Below are 6,000 nucleotides of genomic sequence, written 5' to 3' on the forward strand. Positions count from 1 at the left end.
TAGGGGATCCGCGGTAGTGGTCCGCCTAATAAAACCCTAAACCCTTTCCCGTCCCGTTTTAGGATACCCGCCCCCCAAAAAAGGGTTCACTCGCCCCTCTAGGGTGTCTTTTTGTCTTGCCGCCTTCGAATGAGAAGCAAGGGAAAGGGTTTAGGTTTGATTAGGGGGATCCGCGGTAGCGGTCCGCCTAATCAAACCCTAAACCCTTTCCCGTCCCGCTTTAGGATACCCGTCCCCCCCAAAAAAAAGGGTTCACTCGCCCTCTAGGGTGTCTTATTGTCTTGCCGCCTTCGAATGAGAAGCAAGGGAAAGGGTTTAGGGTTTGATTAGGGGATCCGCGGTAGCGGTCCGCCTAATCAAACCCTAAACCCTTTCCCGTCCCGTTTTAGGATACCCGCCCCCACAAAAAAGGGTTCACTCGGCCCCTCTAGGGTGTCTTTTTGTCTTGCCGCTTCAAATGAGAAGCAAGGGAAAGGGTTTAGGGTTTGATTAGGGGATCCGCGGTAGCGGTCCGCCTAATCAAACCCTAAACCCTTTCCCGTCCCGTTTTAGGATACCCGCCCCCCCCCAAAAAGGGTTCACACTTAGGCCCCTCTAGGTGTCTTTTTGTCTTGCCGCTTCGAATGAGAAGAAAGGGAAAGGGTTTAGGTTTGATTAGGGGATCCGCGGTAGCGGTCCGCCTAATCAAACCCTAAACCCTTTCCCGTCCCGTTTTAGGATACCCGTCCCCCCCAAAAAGGGTTCACTCGGCCCCTCTAGGGTGTCTTTTGTCTTGCCGCCTTCGAATGAGAAGCAAGGGAAAGGGTTTAGGGTTTGATTAGGGGATCCGCGGTAGCGGTCCGCCTAATCAAACCCTAAACCTTTCCCGTCCCTGCTTTAGGATACCCGCCCCCCAAAAAGGGTTCACCCCCTTCTAGGGTGTCTTTTTGTCTTGCCGCTTCAAATGAGAAGCAAGGGAAAGGGTTTAGGGTTTGATTAGGGGATCCGCGGTAGCGGTCCGCCTAATCAAACCCTAAACCTTTCCCGTCCCGTTTTAGGATACCCGCCCCCCCAAAAAGGGTTCACACCCCCTCTAGGGTGTCTTTTGTCTTGCCGCTTCGAATGAGAAGCAAGGGAAAGGGTTTAGGTTTGATTAGGGGATCCGCGTAGCGGTCCGCCTAATCAAACCCTAAACCCTTTCCCGTCCTGCTTTAGGTATCCTAAAATGGGCGGAAAGGTTTAGGGTTTGATTAGGCGGACGCTACGGCGGATCCCTAATCAAACCTAAAGGGTTTAGGGTTTGATTAGGCGGACCTACTACAGCGGATCCCCTAATCAACCTAAACCCTTTCCCTTTCTCATTGAAGGCGGCAAGACAAAAGACACCCTAGAGGTAAAGTGAACCCTTTTTTGGGGCCAGGGTATCCTAAAGCGGGACGGGAAAAGGTTTAGGGTTTGATTAGGCGGACCGCTACCGCGGATCCCCTAATCCAAACCTAAACCCTTTCCCTTGCTTCTCATTTGAAGGCGGCAAGACAAAAGACACCCTAGAGGGAGTAGGAGTGAACCCTTTTTTGGGGGGCAGGGTATCCTAAAATGGGACGGGAAAGGGTTTAGGGTTTGATTAGGCGGACCGCTACCACGGATCCCCTAATCAAACCCTAAACCCTTTCCCTTGCTTCTCATTTGAAGCGGCAACAAAAAGACACCCTAGAAGTAGTGAACCCTTTTTTGGGCGGGTATCCTAAAGCAGGGGGGAAAGGTTTAGGGTTTGATTAGGCGGACCTACCACGCGGATCCCCTAATCAAACCCTAAACCCTTTCCCTTGCTTCTCATTTGAAGCGGCAAGACAAAAAACACCTAGAGTAAGTAGTGAACCCTTTTTTTGGGGGCGGGTATCTAAAAATGGGAAAGGGTTTAGGGTTTGATTATGCGGACCGCTACCGCGGATCCCCCTAATCAAACCTAAACCCTTTCCCTTGCTTCTCATTTGAAGGCGGCAAGACAAAAAGACACCCTAGAGAAGTAGTGAACCCTTTTTGGGGCGGGTATCCTAAAGCGGGGCGGGGAAAGGGTTTAGGGTTTGATTAGGCGGACCACTACCACGGATCCCCTAATCAAACCCTAAACCCTTTCCCTTGCTTCTCATTTGAAGGCGGCATCAAGACAAAAAGACACCTAGAGGGCAGTGAACCCTTTTTGGGGGCGGGTATCCTAAAGCAGGACGGAAAGGGTTTAGGGTTTGATTAGGCGGACCGCTACTGCGGATCCCCTAATCAAACCCTAAACCCTTTCCCTTGCTTCTCATTTGAAGCGGCAAGACAAAAAGACACCCTAGAGGCAGTGAACCCTTTTTTGGGGGGGGAAGGGTATCCTAAAGCAGGACGGGAAAAGGGTTTAGGGTTTGATTAGGCGGACCTGCTCTACGCGGATCCCCTAATCAACCTAAACCCTTTCCTTGCTTCTCATTTGAAGCGGCAAGACAAAAAGACACCTAGAGGGCAGTGAACCCTTTTTTTTGGGTGGGGCGGGTATCCTAAAGCAGGACGGGAAAGGGTTTAGGGTTTGATTAGGCGGACCGCTACCGCGGATCCCCTAATCCAAACCTAAACCCTTTCCCTTGCTTCTCATTTGAAGGCGGCAAGACAAAAGACACCCTAGAGGGGCCTAGTGAACCCTTTTTGGGGGGCCGGGTATCCTAAAACGGGACGGGGAAAGGTTTAGGGTTTGATTAGGCGGACCGCTACCGCGGATCCCCTAATCCAAACCTAAACCCTTTCCCTTGCTTCTCATTTGAAGGCGGCAAGACAAAAAGACACCCTAGAGGGCCGAGTGAACCCTTTTTGGGGGCGGGTATCTAAAGCAGGACGGGAAAGGGTTTAGGGTTTGATTAGGCGGACCGCTACCGCGGATCCCCTAATCCAAACCTAAACCCTTTCCCTTGCTTCTCATTTGAAGGCGGCAAGACAAAAATACACCCTAGAGGGGCAGTGAACCCTTTTTTGGGTGGGGTATCTAAAAGGACGGGAAAGGTTTAGGGTTTGATTAGGCGGACCGCTACCGCGGATCCCCTAATCAAACCCTAAACCCTTTCCCTTGCTTCTCATTTGAAGCGGCAAGACAAAAAGACACCTAGAGGGCGAGTGAACCCTTTTTGGGGGGCGGGTATCCTAAAGCGGGGCGGGAAAGGGTTTAGGGTTTTGATTAGGCGGACCGCCTGCGGATCCTAATCAACCTAAACCCTTTCCCTTGCTTCTCATTTGAAGGCGGCAAGACAAAAGACACCTAGAGGGCGAGTGAACCCTTTTTTGGGCGGGTATCCTAAACAGGGACGGGAAAGGGTTTAGGGTTTGATTAGGCGGACCGCTACCGCGGATCCCCTAATCAAACCCTAAACCCTTTCCCTTGCTTCTCATTTGAAGGGCGGACAAAAAACACCCTAGAGGAGGCGAGTGAACCCTTTTTGGGGGGGCGGGTATCCTAAAACGGGGCGGGAAAGGGTTTAGGGTTTGATTAGGCGGACCGCTGCGCGGATCCCCTAATCCAAACCTAAACCCTTTCCCTTGCTTCTCATTTGAAGGCGGCAAGACAAAAGACACCCTAGAGGGCGAGTGAACCCTTTTTTGGGTGGGGTATCCTAAAGCGGGGCGGAAAGGGTTTAGGGTTTGATTAGGCGGACCGCTACCGCGGATCCCCTAATCAAGCCCTAAACCCTTTCCCTTGCTTCTCATTTGAAGGCGGCAAGACAAAAGACACCTAGAGAGGTAGAGTGAACCCTTTTTTGGGGGGACAGGGTATCCTAAAGCGGGACGGGAAAGGGTTTAGGGTTTGATTAGGCGGACCGCTACCGCGGATCCCCTAATCCAAACCTAAACCCTTTCCCTTGCTTCTCATTTGAAGGCGGCAAGACAAAAAGACACCCTAGAGGTAAGTGAACCCTTTTTGGGCGGGTATCCTAAACAGGGACGGGAAAGGGTTTAGGGTTTGATTAGGCGGACCGCTACCTTGGATCCCCTAATCAAACCCTAAACCCTTTCCCTTGCTTCTCATTTGAAGCGGCAAGACAAAAAGACACCCTAGAGGGCGAGTGAACCCTTTTTTGGGGTGGGTATCCTAAAGCAGGGACGGGAAAGGGTTTAGGGTTTGATTAGGCGGACCGCTACCGCGGATCCCCTAATCAAACCCTAAACCCTTTCCTTGCTTCTCATTTGAAGGCGGCAAGACAAAAAGACACCCTAGAGGCCGAGTGAACCCTTTTTTGGGTGGGGGGTATCCTAAAATTGCAGGGCGGGGAAAGGGTTTAGGGTTTGATTAGGCGGACCGCTACGCGGATCCCCTAATCAACCTAAACCCTTTCCTTGCTTCTCATTTGAAGGCGGCAAGACAAAAAGACACCCTAGAGGGCGAGTGAGTGAACCCTTTTTTGGGGGGCGGGTATCCTAAAGCAGGGACGGGGAAAGGGTTTAGGGTTTGATTAGGCGGACCGCTACAGCGGATCCCTAATCAACCTAAACCCTTTCCCTTGCTTCTCATTTGAAGGCGGCAAGACAAAAGACACCCTAGAGGGTAGTGAACCCTTTTTTGGTAGGGTATCCTAAAGCCGGACGGGAAAGGGTTTAGGGTTTGATTAGGCGGACCGCTACCGCGGATCCCCTAATCAAGCCCTAAACCCTTTCCCTTGCTTCTCATTTGAAGGCGGCAAGACAAAAACACACCTAGAGGGGCCTAGTGAACCCTTTTTTGGGGGGTGAACCCTTTTTTGGGTTTTGATTTGGGGGTAGGGTATCCTAAAGCCCTAAACCCCTTTCCCTTGACGGGGAAAGGGTTTAGGGTTTGATTAGGCGGGTATCCTAAAGGGGCGGGTTTGATTAGGCGGACTACGTGGGATCCCTAATCAACCTAAACCCTTTCCCTTGCTTCTCATTTGAAGGCGGCAAGACAAAAGACACCCTAGAGGGGGTAGTGAACCCTTTTTTGGGGCGGGTATCCTAAAAGCAGGACGGGGAAAGGGTTTAGGGTTTGATTAGGCGGACCGCTACCGCGGATCCCCTAATCAAACCCTAAACCCTTTCCCTTGCTTCTCATTTGAAGGCGGCAAGACAAAAAGACACCTAGAGGGTAAGTGAACCCTTTTTGGGGGCGGGTATCCTAAAAGGGACGGGAAAGGGTTTAGGGTTTGATTAGGCGGACCGCTACCGGATCCCCTAATCAACCTAAACCCTTTCCTTGCTTCTCATTTGAAGCGGCAAGACAAAAAGACACCCTAGAGGGGCAGTGAACCCTTTTTGGGGGGCGGGTATCCTAAAGCAGGACGGGGAAAGGGTTTAGGGTTTGATTAGGCGGACCGCTACCCTTTTGGCATGGATCCCCTAATCCAAACCTAAACCCTTTCCCTTGCTTCTCATTTGAAGGCGGCAAGACAAAAAGACACCCTAGAGGGGTCGAGTGAACCCTTTTTGGGGGGATCGGGTATCCTAAAGCGGGACGGGAAAGGGTTTAGGGTTTGATTAGGCGGACCTCTACACGCGGATCCCCTAATCAACCTAAACCCTTTCCTTGCTTCTCATTTGAAGGCGGCAAGACAAAAAGACACCTAGAGGTAGTGAACCCTTTTTTGGGGGGGCGGGTATCCTAAAAGGGGACGGGAAAGGGTTTAGGGTTTGATTAGGCGGACTACCTACAGGATCCCTAATCAAACCTAAACCCTTTCCTTGCTTCTCATTTGAAGGCGGCAAGACAAAAAGACACCTAGAGGGCGAGTGAACCCTTTTTTGGGGGGCCGGGTATCCTAAAATGGGACGGGGAAAGGGTTTAGGGTTTGATTAGGCGGACCGCTACCGCGGATCCCTAATCAACCTAAACCCTTTCCCTTGCTTCTCATTTGAAGGCGGCAAGACAAAAATACACCTAGAGGGGCGGTGAACCCTTTTTTGGGGGCGGGTATCTAAAGCGGGGACGGGAAAGGGTTTAGGGTTTGATTAGGCGGACCTACTGCGGGATCCCCTAATCCAAACCTAAAC

This window comes from Silene latifolia, chromosome Y (genome assembly GCF_048544455.1).
Source record: "Silene latifolia isolate original U9 population chromosome Y, ASM4854445v1, whole genome shotgun sequence".
NCBI lineage: Eukaryota > Viridiplantae > Streptophyta > Magnoliopsida > Caryophyllales > Caryophyllaceae > Silene > Silene latifolia.